This window comes from Myotis myotis, unplaced genomic scaffold (assembly GCF_014108235.1).
Source record: "Myotis myotis isolate mMyoMyo1 unplaced genomic scaffold, mMyoMyo1.p scaffold_m19_p_8, whole genome shotgun sequence".
Classification (NCBI taxonomy): Eukaryota; Metazoa; Chordata; class Mammalia; order Chiroptera; family Vespertilionidae; genus Myotis; species Myotis myotis.
In genome coordinates, this window is record NW_023416390.1 from 33,340,711 (window position 1) to 33,358,965 (window position 18,255).

An 18,255-nucleotide genomic window follows, 5' to 3' on the forward strand; every position below is an offset into this window, starting at 1 on the left:
AGCATCCGCTTCAACATGCCAGGCTGTCTCCCAGCTCTTACCAGCTTCAAGCGCAATTGAGCTATTGTGGTAAGAGTATAAGATGTCTATGCTTTTTTGTTTTTTGTTTTTTTCTACTCTCTTTAAACATTCTGACCTCCATAAATCCCCCTCCTAGGAGGTGGGCTGGTTTGAAGAAGCTCACGGCACCACGATACCTAGTATTGTTCATACAACTGTGGACACCATAAGGCATACTCTGCCCCCCAACCCTTCACACCTGGTAGGAGCTTCGTTGACTCACACCCTGCCCTGCATTCCCACAGCACTTTGTTCTTTGTGACTTTACTGTCTCCTCCTCCCTCCCTCAGTGGACTCAGCTTTTTCCAGGCTGGGCTCTGTCTTTGACTATTTTTGTTCTTTGCCCTTGCTCTCTGCACCAGCGTGCCTGCCTGCAGAGCTTTGCATGCTTTGGGACACTCGTGGTGCCTCTGAGAATTGTCTTTTCATACCTTTGTCCATTTTCTATGGTTTGTCCTCTGCAATGCTTTATCAGCATTTTTTTTTAACAGTGAGGATGTTAGTCATTTGGAACAGCAGCAATACTAGTAGCTAAAACTTCTTGAACACCAGTCTATGCCAGGCCCTCTGAGCACTCCCATGCTGCATTAATCTTTCATACTGATATAGGAAACTGAGTCACAGAGGCAGAAAAACTTGTCAGACATTCCAGTCCAGCAGGCTGACTCCCAATTCAGTGCTCCCCATGTGTCCCTGTACAACCTAGGACCCCTGGGACCCCACATGCGCTCCAGCCATCGTCCTCTTCTCTGAGGCTTCTCTCCCTACCCTTCAGGGGCACTGTCTCCTTTTGAAAGCTGCAGTATACATTTTAGGGCCGTCAAAATACCATGATCAGAGCCATTTTTAAATGGAGCCAGATGCCTCAAATCTTTGGAATGTTAAACATGACAAAAAACCTTTGGACTGAGCCTAAAGCAAAACCGTATTCCAAAGAACTGTTTGCAAAGATAAGAAAGTTGTTATTATGACTAGTGGGCTGATGACTACTGGACTGAAATTTTTTAAAAAATTTGTTTAGAATTAACATCACTATGCTATGTTATCTGCGCTAATAGAAATGTCTGTCTTCTTTTGATGTAATTGCTCCCCTTCTCTTGTTCATAAATACTCATTGCCTCTGTCTCCTAGTCAGAACATTATCTGGGCTTCTGTCTGAGTCAGTGTGGCCCCAAATAGCTATTCGTATTGATTTCAAATACATGTTTGTTGCCTCACTGTGAAAGGCCCCTTTATTTTTAGGTCAGCAGGGCTAATTATATCCATTTTCAGGAATTCAATGGTCCGCACATAGATGACACCAGAATCAGAACACCATTCTCCACCCTTCTAGACCCACGTCTCTGTCTCCCCGTGTCTCCTGAAAATTACACGACTTCAATTCCAGAGTTAGGGAGCCAGATTCCTTAGGTAACGGGAGGTCTGTCTCCAAGGCAGAGGGAGCCTGAAGATAGAGGTTTGGATTTAGATTCACACGTTCCATGTGATCATGACACAGTACTCGAGGTCTAAAGCAACCTGCAATGTGTGACTATCTGCCTTAGGAGGTAAGGTGAGGAAAGACTCAAAGGGCATCCAGCTCTGGACCTGACATGACAGTTATTAGCTTTTCTCCCCCCAAAGACCTGTGCTTCCCCTGGTTTCAGTGTGCAGGGCGGCCCGGGTCCTGCAGGAGGACCTCAGTCCCAAAGTGGTTGGAGCCCAACCTCTCGAGTGGCCTTGGGTCAAATTCTGGTTCCATCACTTTGCTGCCCTCAAATCAACCCTCCAAGGTTCAGGCTACTGAAGTGTAAAATGGCCTCATGAGAGTAGCCAAGTGCGGGATTTTCTGAGGATTAAGTGTGGCCGTCCATGGAAAGTGCTTACCACCCAGTAAGTGGTGCGTTCATTTACTGAGCATTGATTGAGCACTTACTACGTGTTAGGCATGCTCTTGGCATGCGGACCCCGCGGTGCACCGGCCATACCAAGTGTAAATGGCTGTGCCGGTATGTATTCCATCTGCATCCTGCTCAGCAGCAAGCTCTCCTTTGTAATTTTCAATGTCTGCCTTTTTTCTTGTTCTTACCTTTTAACTTTGCGTTTGCCCCCACAGCCCCGCCCCTGCCTGCCTTGCACAGTCCTCAACAGAGAGTGTTGTGAGTGGTCTCAGAATTAGGCTCTACCCTCCGGGGCCTGGCTGACGCTCCCGCTTGGAGATCCGAACCTCACTTTGAGCACCTCGGAGAAGAGGTGAGAAGATGGGGATGCCCTAGGCACAAGAGTGTGGCCAAAAGGTCTCCATGAAACAGCCAGGGACCACGATTCCAGGGGCGCCCTGCGTCCTGAAGCCCGCTCCCTGGCCGGCGGCGCCGGGAAGAGGAAAAGACTGAGGCGCCCAGGCGGGATCCCCCGGGAATCCTGAGACCAGGCGCCAACCGGCTCCCGGCGGCAAAGCGCCACCGCCTCGCTCCAGGTAACACGCCTGGCCCCGGCCTCCAGGAGGCAGCACCTCGACCTCGCCCCCGGCCTCCGGGCCGCCTGGGCTCGCCCCCGCCCCTTTGCGATCGGCCCGCCCCCCGACTGGCTCACACCCTGCCCCGGCCTCTGGGTGAGGCCCCGCCCTCCACGCTCGCCCCGCCTCCGACCTCCCTCCTCTCGGCCCCGCCCTCTCCGAGCGTCCCGCCTCGCGCTCAGCTTAGTCCACACCCTGGCCCAGCATCTGGGCGGCCGCCGCACAGTCCCGCTCACTCCCAATCCGCCTCCCCGGTCCCCTCGCCCGCCCGGCTGCCTCCGTGAAGCCTCGGGTCAGGCTCCTCCCCGGCCGGCGACCCCGCCCCGGCGCGAGACCACCCCCGCCCCTGGCTCCCGCCTATTCCCGCCCGGGGCACCGCCTCGCGAGCCCTGCCCCCGCCCCGAACCCCGCCCCGACGCGGGGACCACCCTCAGCCCGCGGAGGCGGGGACCGAGCGCTGCGGGCACTCTCGGAGGTCCCGGCCCCTCGCCTCCGCCGCGCGGTGATTCCCGCGGAGCCGCGCGCGCCCCCGGCCGGACGAGCTCGCAGACCACGAGGAGAGCCGCTGGAGCCGGTGGATCGCAATGCGAGCCAGGTAGGCAGGGAGGCGGCGCGCCAGGCGGTCCCCTGCGGGCGCTCCAACCCCGCGCCCGGCCTCGCTCCCGCGGCGCCTGCTCGGGCTCGGCGGGTTTGCGCTCCTCTGGAGCGCCGATCGTTCCCCCGCCGCCTGAGTTCGGGGTCCGGGTGCCCTGGCGGGGCTGGCGCCTGGCGGCTTCGGGAAGCCTCGCGCACATTTTGGAGCTTCCCCGGGCGCCCGGGATCACCCGCTCAGGGCAGGCGGGTCGGGGTTCCGGGAGCCGAGACGCACTCGGAGCCCCCGCCGTCGCCCGGCGGATCCCAGTTCTCCCGGCCCTGCGGGGTGGCCTACCTACTTCGACAACGGGGCACGAATGTGGGGGTTGCTCATTCACCTCCCGCGGCCGTAGGGCGCCCCGAGGGCTGGAGGGTCGGGGCGCCCCCTCGCGCGTATCCTGGGTGGAGGGGAGGGCGCGCGGTCCTGGGTTAAACTTGCTGGTGACAATGCATATTTCAAGTTCGGAGATCCCTCGTTTTAGGATGGAAATGAAAGCCCGGGTTTTCGGCTAGCCGTGCGGCGACCGAGCAGCCGCGAGTTGAAAACGCTGGCGGCTGGCGGGTGGGGACAGCTGGGAGAGGCACGTTGCTCTCTAAGTGATGTTTCCTGGGAAGCCCGCTCCGCGGCGCGGACTGGTGGTCTAGGATCCTAGCCTTGGAGTCCGGTGGCTCCTGGCCCTGCAGCCGGGGGCCCAGGCCCTCTCTGGCCCTTCCCCGCGGTGTTGGTTGGCCCGAGGAGCGGCCGGGCTCTCTACGTGCGGAGAGCGTTGTGGAGCCTCGTGGATCGGTGAGATTTAAAAGAGAGAACACTGGGCTGGATTTTATTCGTGCTGATTCTTTCCAAGTTAGTGCGGCAACTTTGGTACCGTGTGCTTATCAGTAGTGATAAGTTAGGACAACTTTTGTTCTGATCACAAAAACAATAAATGCTTTGGGTAGAAAACATGGAAATAAAGACATCAAACAGAAACCAACCCTTTGTTCCTCCAGCCTTTAATATTTATTCATCGTTATTGGGGTCACATGTTTGCAGATTTCATCAATAAGTTACAACTGGAGCCTCTCTAACCTAAATCAAAAGTAATCTCTCTTTGCAACTCTTCCCTCCCAACCCTTCAAAATGTGAGGTCCCTGAGCACCGAAGTTTGGGTTGGTGGCCTTGTTTCCTGCTCAGCTGGCGCAGCTCCCTTTCCAGGGGGCGGTGTACTCCCTGCCTTCTGCAGCCGAGATGGAGAGAGGAGTGGTCAGCTTGGAACACTGGCTCAGACAGGATTGGCCTTGTGCCTCTCCCCTCCCCTGTGGTTTTGATTCCTTGCCTTGTAAAAATGAAGGTAATGATTCTCAATCTGCTTCTCAGGCCACCATAAAAATTAATGGGTGGTTTGCAAAGCATGTTGCCGTTCTTGGATGGACAGCGGCTGTACTTTAAAGGGGCTAGGGAGCATTTTGCTTGCTATTCTGTGTTGCTGTCATCATCAAGTGAAGCAGTTTGCCTCCCACCTGGCCACCCTGATCAGGAGACAGACTCCAGGAATGTCCGGTGGAGCCTGGAGAACCATCCTGGTACCCCAGAAAACGGGGGCCTTGGGAAGAGACAGCACCCCCCAAACCACCTCCTCTCTGCCTTCTTCTGCATGTGGGCAAATGGGGAGAGGATGAGGGGTCATTGATACTAAGACGGCCCGAAGTTGCACAGGCCTGATGCTTGTCCATCTGTGTATTGCTGAGGCCACCCTGGCGGGAGAGGGAGCAGTTAGTTCTGGGAGAGGGACTTCAAAAGTGCACAAAGCTGACTTCCTAAGGGTTTGCTTTATGGCTCACTTGTTTGCTAAATGAACAATGACCACCTCAGATCTGCCTGCCTGGAGAAGCTTCTGTGAGCTCAAATATTTTTCCTGTTGTCCAAAGTCAAGAGCACCACACTTCGGTGACCTCTTATAGCAATTAGAAGGGCTTCTTGCCATTAGTTAATTCCAGGTATGAGAAGCCGGAGTGGGGAGAGGTGCCGCACAGGTTGCCTTTTGTTCCCTTAGAACAGAAACCACGGAAGATCGGAGATCCTCTTTCTGTGAACATCTCCCGGGCTCCAGTTCGTCATTTGATAGTTTCATTTTTTTATTGTCGCTCCCACCAGCACTTTGATCTGCCCAAGGTCTCTAGTAGCTTATCCAAGCTCAGGCACAGGGGGTTTCCGGAAGGTCCCTGAAAGGGGGCTGGACAAGTTGCCTGTGGTGTTCTTAGCCCAGCTCATTGTCTGGTAATGTGCTCTTCCTTATCTGGGTGTGGGGAGGAAGGGGGGGCTGGCTGGATTTTTTTTCCTTTGCTGTTGTTTGTGAACTTGCTTTCTGGTCCGGCAGCCTAGAATTGTTTTCCTGCAGGCTGCGTGAACAGACTTCTTTCTTATTCTAATGCTGGTTTCTAGTCTGATAATAAGATATGCTAATGGTGAGTGGGGTTTTAATCCTTGGATCCCCGCCAGTTAAGTGTGGGAGGTGTGTGTGCTCACTCTTCTTCCTGGGGAGGAGCCAAACAAACAGAAGAGCTACCAGTTCACCCCTGATGACCTCATCCCGGCTCAGGGCAAGCCTCCCAGGCTCCCCCGTTTGAGGTTCCAGCCTTGTTTTGACTGAGGAGAAGCTGCTGTTTAGCAAGTGGGCCTTGGGCCAGCCATGTGGGTTTCCTTTAGCTTTGTTTTTTTTCAAATTCGACACCTGAACTGGGCCGTGTTGCCATTTTTCTTCTGAGAACTGGAGCCCAGTCCATGGGATATTTTATTTCCTAAGGCCCTGGAGATGGGCACTAGGACTTCTTTGTCCCGGGGCCGCCGCCTGACAACCAAGGATTGGGAAAGGTCGCTGAGCAGGGAAACAGACTTCCTAGAGCGTGCACAGACCTGCTTGGCTCCGGCCCTCACGGTTGACACTCCGGTCTCCTGGGCCCCAGCTCTTCGCACAATAGAAGCCCCATGTTCTGCCACTACCCTCTGGAGGGGTAACAGAAAAGTAATTCAAACCCCCACAAGCCCAGAGAACAATCCAGCTACTGACTCAGGATCTTCCTGGGCAGATCCTGAGTCTGCTGCTCCGTGGGCCCCAGGGCATCCCTGTTATATAACAGCACCTGGTGCGGGCAGGACCAGCGGCTCCTAGGAAAGAATGTCAGTCTTCAGCCTTTAGAAGGAGGCAAGGGGATGCAGAAAGTGTTTCAGAAATGAAGGGTGTGCGTGTGGTGTTTCAGGGAGGGAATGGTGAAGTCCCATATGTGTGCACAGCTTCTGGACCATCAGGTGAGCATACACCTTCCCAAACATCAGTAGTGATTTGAGGGAGAGAATGGTGGACTGAGTTCGCCTAATTTAAATAGAGATTTGGGGTGTTTTAAGGGGAAGAAATCAGTATCGCTTGCTGAGGGCTTACGATATACCAGGCCCTGTGTGCACACTTTGAAAGTCTCCCCAAAACAATGAGAATTTAAGTCGCTCCTCCAACATAAGAGTCCATTAGTAAGTGCTTGAGCTGGGACACTAACCCCTGAGCCAGCTGATCTCCCAGCTCATGTCTCCCAGTGAGTTGAAATTGAACAAGCAGCTGTCTATCACATATTTTGGTAGCATTTAGGCATGAAAGGAGCAGAGTGCCTGCTTCCCTTACACCATGATATATATATTGGATAAAATCTTTAAAATCTGTGAAATTTTTTCAGCCTGAATGTAAGACAGCCAGTTTACACCTTTGTTCCTGGGGGCTGGTGCTCACCCTGCCTGCAGGGTAAAGCTTGGTTTTTTTTGGAAGACTGGTTGTGAAGTTGGGATAACTCAGCACCTGCTATGAAGTTTTTCCTTGCACCTTGAAAAGTGTTATTCAGGGCAGATGAGATCACTAGAATAAGATTAAGATTATGGGAAGGTTGATAAGTAAATGTAAGATAAGGGTTCCGCCTTCCCCTTCACAATTTCAGAAATGACATATTACTGAGATTATTCTTATCTGCTCAGTAAAAACTAGTCTCCGGGGAACTCTGCCGAAGCCTGTTAGCCCAACTCTTCTGAACAGATTGAAAAGAATACTTTCTGCAAAAACGGTTCTGTGGTTCCGAATTCTTAGGTCATCCTTTCCTCTCTTCCCTGTCTCGCTAGTCTGTGCGATTTATGAAAAGCCTGCCGGGTTCTTCAGAACATGGAAGCCTACTAAAGTCTGCAGGCCTGAATGGAATACAAATGTTTCCTTTTCTAGCTTCTCCAATGTAGGAGGTCCTGAGCCTGCAGTGTGCCACTGCAGAGAAACCTGCTCTTTGAGGGGAAAAGACAAAGAGCCTTGATTGTAGCATCTGCCAATTACTGGGTGTAAATACTCCCACCATGGCTGACTTCAAGGTACTAGTGCTAGGGCTGCACATTACTAAATATGCAACAATCTGTGTGAGCCAATAAGAGCTGATTCAGTTTACCATTCTTGGACCTAGCCCACCTGCCCAAGCCCCCTCATGTAATGAATGAAATGGTTGGCCGGCTTGGACCATATCAGCATAGTTTTGTGAGAGGAGAGAGAATTTGGGTGTCGTTGAGTAGCCTGTTTTGGCCAGCAAGTGTAAAGTGCTTTAAAACGCAGAGCACACATTCAAATCACCTAGGAGTTAAAAAAAAATTTTTTAAACCTTTGCTGCCTCCTTCCCCTTGAATCAGAATTTCTGAGGGTGGGGCTCAGACATGAATAGTATTTAAAAGCTCCCCAGTAGAACCCTGGCCTGGAGCATTAACCCATATACCAGGGTTCAGATTCCTGGTCAGGGCACATATCTAGGTTGTAGGTTCTATCCCTGGTGTGCAACTGATCGATGCTTCTCTCTCGCCCCTCCCCCTTCTCTAAAATCTAAAAAAAATTATATATTCTTGGGTGAGGATTAAAAATGATAATAATAAAAGTAAAAACTCCCTGGTAGAATCACCATTCTTGTGTCTATCCAGGGTTGAACTAACTCCACTGACCGGAAATTTGGGAAAGTGTCAACGTAAGAAGTATCCAAACTATAGAGTTTTTATAAGAATTTATTGGAGCCCAACTGAGGACATTGCCAGGGACCAACATCTCAAATGATCTGAAGAATAAGTTTGCAGTGTCTTTTACACATTCGGAAGTAAGGAAGGAATGTAAGGAAGATTATGTGGAGGTGGAAGACAGCAAGGCAGGGACTGGATTACAGGATAGTTAACATGATTATGTGCTTTCTTGAGGGTGGTTTTGCTTCCAGGGATCTGAAGAAGAGGCATTTCAAAGGTGTTGTGAATCCTGATGGGGGGTGGGTGATGGGGAGACGTACTAAGAAGAGCTCCTGTTGGCTAACTGAGCTCAAATTTTAAAAAAGCAGCCCTTTCTGCACAGGGCCTCTCATGCACACTGCACTTCAAAAAGAGGCCTCTGCCTACCTAGACTGCCCACACCTTGTTCCTGTCATCTGAGCCAGCCCTTATAAAGGTTTCCTGGAGTCCTGTTTCAGCCAATAGGACTGAGCTTTATACGTTTCTTTCTTCACTGCACCCCAAGTTGGAGATTCCTATTGGTGATGAATTGGCACTAATGACCATCGGTTGACAATGTTAACCTAGATGCACAGCAACAATGGACAGGGCTTGCTTAAGGCAAGCATATATCTTTTTATAGGCCTGGGATGTACCTACCTACCATTACCCGGCCAGTTAGTGACTACCCACCATGACCTGTCCAGTTAGGAGTTTGTGATCAGAGAAACCTGTGAGGTTACAGTTTGGCCAGACATATGACACAGCTCCTTTTTCGGTTCACAAGAAGTAGTTTGGGGCCAGACCCTGTATTTGACACCAAGAAGTTGAAATTTCCCTTGTGGAGCCTGGGAGCGTTTTCCAGCTTCGAGTGTGAGGACTAGGCAGGCAGAGACCTGGATCTTCCCACTTGCCAGTTGTCAGTCTTACTCCAGTGGCCCTTTCCCTCCCGCTGCTGGTCCACATACTTGTTGTGCCTCGGTTGCAGCTGCTAGTCTAGCATGGAGAAGGGTCCTGGTGGAAGAAAGGGTCTGGTGAAACAAGGAGATGGCTCCTTGGGCGGGCTTGGCTGATCTTGGATGTTAAAGCAGAGAGCCGGAGTCTAGAGGAGCTCCCCAGGGCCCCCAAAGGAAGAGAGGAGGAACTCGACACTAAGGACTTTTTTCACAGTCCTTCAGCTTGGTGGCACACATAAGCTGATTATTTTTTCTCTGCATAATTAGCAGTAGCATTATTTTAAAAGGTGAAAGCTTTCTTTGGAGGCAGGGCGCACATGGGAAGCGAGTGTCATTGGACTTCTGAGCCAGTAAGAAGTGACAATACGTTGACAGATCTGGGACTAGAAAGAGGCAAGAGGCCCCTGGGGTGCGGAACTTAAGGAGGTGTGCACTGCAGGGGCTGCCCGTCTGGTCAGGGAGGAACCGATGGAGAGAGAGTGGACTCAGGCCTCGTTCCCTCAGAGTTGGACCCAGGAGTACGGAAGAGCGCCCTGGAGATGTGAGTGTGAGCAGTGGGGCCTGGGAGCACACTCTGGTCAGCCCCTGGAGATGGGGCAGGAAGGCCGAGGGGCAGGAGGAATGAAGCAGCTGGAGGCGTGTCCCCGAGGCCAAGGAGGAGAAGGTTGGGGGTGGGAGCCTGACACCACAGACAGACAGTTCTGGGTACTGAATGATCAGACACGGGACCACTGGGGTTTGATTGTTAGAACTGTGTGATTGCGGGAGTAGGAAGCTTCTAGAAAAAGTAGAGAATACGACATAGGCCACGGAGAAGAATGTGAGTGATAAAAGAAGTAAGGTTGTCATTTGAGGGTGTCAAGACAGGAGGGACCAGGGTTGGGATGGGCCGGGTGCCTGGGTGGGTGACCAGAGATGCGTGTGAGTGGTTGTCCTCAGGAACTGGTTTAAGGGCCTCCCCAAATGCCTTTGAACTTGTACATCTGCCACTTGTTTTCAGCACCCTTTGTGGGAGGCTAGCTGGGGGCCTCGTTTGTTCCTAAGACCCAGTTCCTAATGCTCCCTGTCGGGGAACCCTTTCGCGGTTGCCCCAGGTCAAGGACTAACCACTGCTTCCCTACATGCCTGTCGCCCCCCAGGCAGGCGCTGCACATTCTTTACCTCCGAGTCCTCAGTGCAGACAGCTCGTCTCATGAATGAAGGTGCTGAAGAGGGGCTGGCCGAGGTGACAGCGTAGGGTGGCGACTTCCCAAAGAACCTTACAGCGACAGCGCTAATATTCTCTTCTTAGACATCTTAACAGTTTAAAACTCACAATACGTAATTTCTGGCCTATGAATAACCATCAGCTTACTTGGAACTGCTGTCAAGAGGCCGTCCTATGCTTCTGTGCCGTTTAATTTTTCATTCAGCCAGGCTTACCCAGCTTTCTTTACCCACCTTTACACTTTTGCCCTTTTTGAAAGCATTTGAATTTTTAATAGGTTTACGATACAAAGAAGTAAATGGAATGTCTGAAAATGCACGTACTTTTAAATATTTTGAAATTACCGGTGGTTGCCCTAGCCAGTTTGGCACAGCGATTAGAGAGGTCAGCCTTCGACTGAAAGGTCCTGGGTTCAATTCTGGCCAAGGGCGAGTACCTCGGTTTCGGGCTTGATCCCTGACCTTGATTGGAGCGGAAGGCAACCAGTCGTGTCTCTCACATCCATGTTTCTCTCTCTGTCTCTCCCGCTCCCTTCCATTCTCTCTAAAAATCAATGGAAAAAAATATCCCTGGGTGAGGATTAACAAACAAAAGAAATGACTGGTGGGGCCAGATATTTGCACAGGTCCTGCACATAAATGGGAAAGAAAGGCATGTGCTCTGGCTGAACTGGAAGTGCTCGTTGGAGCTGATGTGGTCCATAGAGGTCATTTCTGTGAAGAGCTGGGCCCAGGGCCTGTGACCAGAGCAGCCCCGTAGTCGGTGCGGATGGTGGTGGGGAGTGAAGACGGTGGTCTGCTGCAGTCTGGTCTCACTTTCCCTCCCCACTACCCCCACCACATGTCCCCTGGCAGAGGCTGTGGGGTTTCTTTTTCCCTTGTGGTTTCAGAAATCAGTGCTTCGGGTGTTCGCAGGAGAAAGCCCTGTTTGGCTCTTGTACTGGTTGGCAGCCGCTGGGAAGCTCGCCTTTATGGGAAACCAGAATTTCGAATTTTGGTCACATTTCAGGCCTACGTCTGGGTGACATCACAGGAGATCTGTCACTGGCTGGATATAAAAAATGAGTTTCCTGGATTCTACTTAGTGCCCCCCTCCCTTTTCTTTTCTTTTTTTTTCCTTATATTTTGTTATTAACCATCCATGATTTGGGACTGTTCAGCTAGGGGGGAAGTAAGTATATGTCCCCAGAGACAGACCAGGGCCTGTTTAGTGTAGAACCTTCTCGGCTCCACAGCCAGGGCTGTGAGAGTCAGTCCTGGGGAGGGGCCGGCTGCCAGGATTTCATATTCTCCAGGTGGAACCAGGGACTCGTCTGTCTCCTCCCTTACATGTTATTCTTACATATTTTCAGAGTCTGAGGAAGTCATGTTTCAGATAGTTCGACATTTAGATAGATGCTAATCTCTCAAATACAGTTACTATTTGGGGATACACACCTGAAATATTCCCCTTCACCTTTTAACAGGGACTTTCCCCTGGCTTCACTTATTGGCTGGACTTTTGCTCTGTGTCACTGTGCCCGAGGCTTCTGTAAATGGCTCTTTCTTTTCAGCCAATCAAATATGAAACAACCCCGTGTGCACAACTGAAAGTCATCATATTTGATTCAAGGAAAGTCCTAATTAAGAATTAAGTGACTCATCGCCCTTATGTTCTTCCAACATTGTGTTTTATATCCAGGCCATTGTTAGGGAACAGAAGTAGCTGGAACACAGTTTTCACAAGCTGGACTGCGGGGACATTCCTTTTCTTAGTGGGGTCTCAGTGGCTCACCCTTGGGACCTGTTTTATTTCCAGTGGCAGCAGCAAAGGCTTCTCAGTGCCACACACCTGTCTGTGTTTGCTTCTTTGGCTTCTGTTTACTTCTGGTTTTGACCTGGGGCAAGTTTTTGGGCTTCTCCGAGCTCAGCTTTCTGATTTCTGAAATGGTGATAGTGCTACTTACCTCTGGGCTGGGAGATGGGCCTGTGGAGACGGTGGACTTCGCCACGTCACCCTTGCCTGTCCAGGGAGCCCTTTGTCACTGTGGCTTCTTCTGAGTTTTGTGTGCACTGTAGATTATTCTTAAGTGTTGAGTCAATATTATTTTTTTAATGTTGTGCCATCTGAATTAAATAGGAGTGCAGGACTTGGATATTTTTAGGTGTTCTATCTGACCTTTAAAAAGTGTGCGGGCGCAGACTAGCAGCATGATGCATTGGTGTCTAAATAGGGCTTAGGATCCCCAATCCTTGCCCCGTTTCTCAAGTCCTGGGAGCAGGAGAGGTGTGAGGATGGAATAAGCAAGGTGTGTCCCAGCCCCAGACCTGGGATGGAGTGTGGCTCTGGCTGGTAGCATGGGGGGACCAGCAGCCAGCCCCTCACTGGAGGCTCTGTGTGCAAGAAGACCTGCTTTGTTTGCCCTTGGGGGGTGGGGGAGAGAGGTGAGAAGCATGTTGTGGGCAATAGAAGTACTTTCTAGGTATATGCATGGTTTGGGGACTAGTTTCTTACGACTTTTCTTTAAATCCTGTCCACTTAAGTCTTTTTTTTTTTTTTAATTATTGACGAAATACTCATTTTAGAAACATTAGCAAATGCAAAAGGAAAAATAAGTTTGTATCAGTGAAACTCTGCCGCCCACGATAACCGCTCCGGACATTTGACATGTAAATCTAGACTTTCCAGACAAAGCCAGGGTGATGAGGACCTTGTCCACTCAGCCCAAGTCCTTCAGTGAGTATTTGTCCAGTGAATACTACACTTTTCAAAAACGGCTTTTCACCTCAAATTGTTGCTGACATATTTCCAGGTGAGTAAGTTCAGACTTCCTGTCAGGCTTGTAGGGGATGCACCCTCCTTATTTAAGAAGTCCTTGTTCATGGGCAGTTTCCAGTTACTATGAAATTATAAATAGCACCGCAGTGACCATCTTTAGATATCTTTCCATGCCTGTAAATTTCTTCTTTGAATGATACACACACACACACACACATCTATATATACTATACACACACACACACACACACACACACACATCTATATATACTATACACACACACACACACACACACACATCTATATATACTATACACACACACACACACACACACACACACACAAGTATATATTTTGCTTTTGTTGGGCTTAAAATCTGCACAGAACTAATTATATGGACTGTTGGGTGAGTGTATGCTCACTACTCAGGAAAGCACCCCCAAGGAGTGACGCGGGGGAGTTTTTTCATCTCTTGAATAAACTTTGGTGAACTTGTACATGAGTCTTGGACTCGCTGGCACCGCTTCTGGGGGAATTCCTTTCTGATTGTCCAAATCCTAACACGCTCTGTCTGCACGGTGAGTTTTTGGGTGGGGTGGGAGTGCACCCCTCAATTTCAGGAGGCACATAGACACGCCAGTTTCAGGAATGTTGGACCACGGGGGAAACGTGTGTTTTAGAGCACGGGAACTGCTTCTGTTGGGAGGTCTTCAGGGCCCGCCCCTCCTGGGAAGACACGAGTGGTTTCAGCTTCAGGAACGGTCACTGCCAGCTCCCAGGTCATGTCACTGTGGACGCCAGGGGTTCCCTGTGGGGCTGTGTCCCTGACCGGCTGTGACCGTGGATGCAGTTGCAGCTGGCACAGGGCAATGGCGTAGACTGGATTTTCAGAACCTGCAGGTTCGCGAAGAGGAAAGTGCTCAATACCTTCTGCTGGTGACCAGGCTGTGATTTTTATTCCTCACTGTGGTCTGGTGTCACAGGCCGTCTTCGTTCGGGCAGGAGGGGAACTCAGTTACGGGTGGAAGATCTTCTGGCCTGTCTCCGGAACGTGGTCTTGGCACCGGCGGCATCCTGAGTCATTGTCCACCTATTGGCACATGAGACAGCACTTTGGGGGCCGTCAGGACACCAGGAGACCTGCCCATTCGCTCTGGTTATTTGTTCTGGAGTACCAGGCCCACCTCACGGAGTTTGGGGGGCTGGAGCCCCTAGACCGGGCCTGATTGCTGAGCCCTTTTAACTCTCTGGGACACTACCCTGGTCCTCTTCTCCTCCTTCGGATTAGCTCTTATGTGACTTGAACTCCTTCATTCCATCACCCTCACTGAGCCGCTGTGTGCCAGGTGGGGGGATGGAGAAACCACTAGAGACGGCCTCTGACTAGGGAGGTCAGGGTTCACAGGGTGTGCTGGGGGGTCAGGGCAGGCTCCCCAAAGGAAGCCCCGCTAAGTGGGGAGATGTGACGTGAAGGAATTGTGTGGTGCAGGCAGGGGTCTTGGGCGTGGCGAGTGATTGGGTAAGTGCAGGGGACCCTAAGAGGTGACCACTTTCTGGAGCACCTGTGCCCTGGAGCAGCTAGGTGGCTGGATGGCAGGTCCTCTGGGCTGCAGTTGGCTTTGAACTGCATCTCAGGGCACTGGGGAGCCTTGATGAAATGTGCCAGCATGATTTAGAAGGGGCCAGGGAGAGGACCTGACTCACCACACCTCGTTCTGACTGGGTCCCCTCCTCACAGTCTGACACCCCTGAAGACTTGGCATCCCGGGACCCCACTCTGTGCCCACAGTGATGCTTCTCCCTCGTGGCCTGCTGTGAGAGGCTTGTGCAGTCATCGGATTAAGTGACCCCTCTGCACAGTGTTAAGAGTTACCTTTATTTTAAAATGACACTTTGGAAACTGAGCCACCTGTTGGGTTATTAAGGGAGTCAAAGCATGTTTATGTTTTAGAAAGGAAAAAGGTATTATGAAGATACGGAGGTTTCCAGTTAAAACAGCATCGGAGGGATCCAGTGCGATGGATCGGAATGCCTCCCCCTGGCCACCTGAGCCCCAGACTGTCTTTGAGGCTGGCCCCCAGGCCACAGCATACGGGACAGCAGCCCGGATGAGTCCTGGCATTCCTTGTCGGGCTCTGAAACTCATCAGGCTGGGCAGTGGTTCCATCCTGCCCGCCCCCTCTCGGCCTCACTCGATCTGCTGAGAGGTGGCAGCTTGGCCGGCTGGCCAGCGGATTTCTGTGTTTAACCCACAGGAACCTGCTAATCCCATGTCCACTTCAGTAGAACCTCTGCTCTGGGAGGACAACCATCTGTCCTCACTGCGCTCAGAGTAGAATCATTATGACATGGTTAAAAGGACACAGCTCCGAGCTGGAAAATGATGTCATAAGCACACTCTATTGTCATCAGAGAAAATGTCAAGGAACCGGCTGCTGATTAAATTGGGAGGCTGATGATTATTCTGGGAAGAAGTGGGGAAAGGGACAGAATAGTAGTGATTCCTTGGGGAGCGGAAGGTGGGAGGCTGCAGGGAACAGGTAAGGCATTCAGGACAGACTCTGATTTACGGCTCAGATGATGGTACATGAGGCTCTACGGGAAAACTTGAGTCGTGACTTTGAATGTGTCAGGTTGCTTGTGGTTCTCTGTTGGCTTCAGATTTTGTTGCTGGGAATTGCAAATAGAGGGTCAACAGAAATGGCCTTGTTGTTTGGGTGTGGAAATTGGCAGGCAAGATTTGGGCGGTTTCTCCCGCTCCACACCTCCCACCTCCCACCTCCCACCCCCCACTCTCTCTATTGACTGTAACAAAACAAACTGTAAATTTTAAATGTTTGGGGAGAAAAGAGGAGAAATGGTAGCTAATATTTGTAAAGTGCCCACCGGCAGTCACTATACTGGGTCCCCTGACTTTGGTGACCCTCATGAAAACCAGGTAATAAGTGGCCTTGTTCACGGCAGTGGTGAAGCTGAAGCCAAGAGGATGGTCCACGGACAAGGTGAGTGTGGAAAATACCAGGGACTAAACTGTTCACGTGGAGCTTATGCCTGGATGCTAACTGAGGGCGTCTTTACCCCAAACCTTGAGCGCCAGGCTTCCTTGGTCAGTGGCACCATGGTGCGTACATGGACTAGGAGAGTGGAGCCATTCAGGCCATTAACAATGGCAGGAAACCAGACGTTTCACTGATGGGCATCCTTCATGAGCGTTTCTCGGATCGATGCTGCCACGGAGGAACTCCCACCTCCTTCCCCTGCGACGTGTGTTTCAGACACGGCATTATGCTGACTTCCCACCCTACATTGGAGGATGCCTGTGCCTTCGACTCCCTTAGTTCCTTTGAATAATAAGGATACTCAGAAACCTCGGAAATGAAGTCGTGGCAGATAGTCCTGGTGTCAAACTGATGTGAACATCACCTGTCTGGCAGAGCGTATAACCACTCTGCTTAATTAAGCTAACCCTGCGCTTGGTAATAGAAGTATCAGGAAATACGGAATCTAACAGATACATTCTGCTTCTGATGATAATAGCTAGGATGTCAGTAGCGTTTGCTCTGTGACATCCAGCGTCTTTGCACTTTACAAGTCCTGTGAGGTGAGGGACTCTTTCGGTGTCTGTGGAACAGATGGGGAGACCGAGGCACCAGAGGGGCTGTGGGTGCAGCAGCCAGGATTTGAGTCCAGGCTCCCTTAGTCCAGGCTCTCTTATGCTGATCTGCCCCTCATTGGCTACTAGATCTTCCCCAGGGTCAGGACGTCCTGGAGTGAACTTCCCACCAGACCAGGGAGCGGCGTGGGGCAGGGCTAGGGGAAGGTGTGGTCTCAGGTGAGATGAGGATGGGCAGGTAACAGCCAGTGGGTAGTCGGAGGGGGACAGTTCCTGTCCACCAGCAGGAGCCAAGCCTGAGGATGGGGAGAGGCCCTAATGCTGGGAGGGTGGGAGCTGGGCAGGAGGGAGCTCCATTTCCTCCCCGACTGCCCCTCACACTTGGCAAGCACACTGAGCCCTGCTGTGGTGATGTGTGGCGCTGTCTTCATCGAAACTGTCATCTGTCAAGGTCTGCCCCATGCCAGGCACCAGGCAGGACACTCGGTTGGGATAATCTAGAAATGCAGATCTTCACCACCAATTGATGGAATGAATGATGGGCGGGGACCGGCTGTGCTCTAGTCCACCAGGAGATCCGGCACTCAGGCCAGCCTGATGATAACTGATGGACAGATGGAAAGTTCCAGAATAGCCTCTTTGGCTGTAGCCAGGTGGGCCCCAGGAGTCTTTGTAATTCCTAAGGAGTCTCTAATTTTTATTTTAATACCTTCTTTAACCCAAGCAGCTTTTTTTAAGTATTTAATTTTGTCCCTTTCATTTTTATTTATTTTTTAAAAACATGTTTTAATTCAGCGGTTCTCAACATGTGGGTCGCGACCCCTTTGGTGGTTGGACGACCCTTCCACAGGGATTGCCTAAGACCATCGAAAAACACATATATAATTACATATTGTTTTTGTGATTAATCACTATGCTTTAATTATGTTCAATTTGTAACAATGAAATTGGGGGTCACCACAACATGAGGCACTGTATTAAAGGGTTGCGGCATTAGGAAGGTTGAAAACCACTGTAATTGGTTTTTAGAGAGATAGAAAGAGGGAGAGAGATATAGAAACATTGATGAGAGATCAACATCAATCAGCTGCCTCGTGCATGCCCCCTGCTGAGGATCGAGCCCACAACCCAGACATGTGCCCTGACCGAGAATCAAACCGGTGACCTCTTGGTTCATGGGTCGATGCTCAGCCACTGAGCCCCAGTGACCAGTGCTGTCCTTTTCTATTTTTCTCTCTTTCTAACCTGATTTTCTAGTTAACTTCGGGTATCATTGCCTTGGGACCAGTGGATGTCCGCACAGATTTCTACTTTTGACGTTATCGAGGTGTCAAGAATGCTTCCCGTGTTGGCTGGTGAGCATCCTTGGATCCTTCTGCAGCATCTACTCCAGGACATGGGGTTCAATACGGATCAATGACACTATGCTCATTGATTATGCTCTGCTCTTTGTTGTGTGCCATTTGCCCTGTCTGCAAGGCTGTCAGATTTCAGTAGCTGGGTCCAGGGTTCCCAACACGA

At 51.1% G+C, this 18,255-nt stretch overlaps 1 protein-coding gene across 4 annotated transcripts in view; it reads left to right on the plus strand.

Moving 5' to 3' along the window:
* Positions 1 to 3,017: 3,017 nt before the first annotated feature.
* The window catches only part of SH3BP4 (SH3 domain binding protein 4), a 79,920-nt gene continuing 64,682 nt past the window's right edge, over positions 3,018 to 18,255 (plus strand). For 3 of the 4 annotated variants that reach the window (XR_004969246.1, XM_036319096.1, XM_036319098.1), the window contains exon 1: positions 3,093 to 3,149. The gene's annotated coding sequence lies outside the window, so the exon portion shown is untranslated. Of the gene's footprint in view, positions 3,150 to 18,255 lie in introns of all 4 variants that reach the window. The other variant, XM_036319097.1, reaches the window with a different exon arrangement.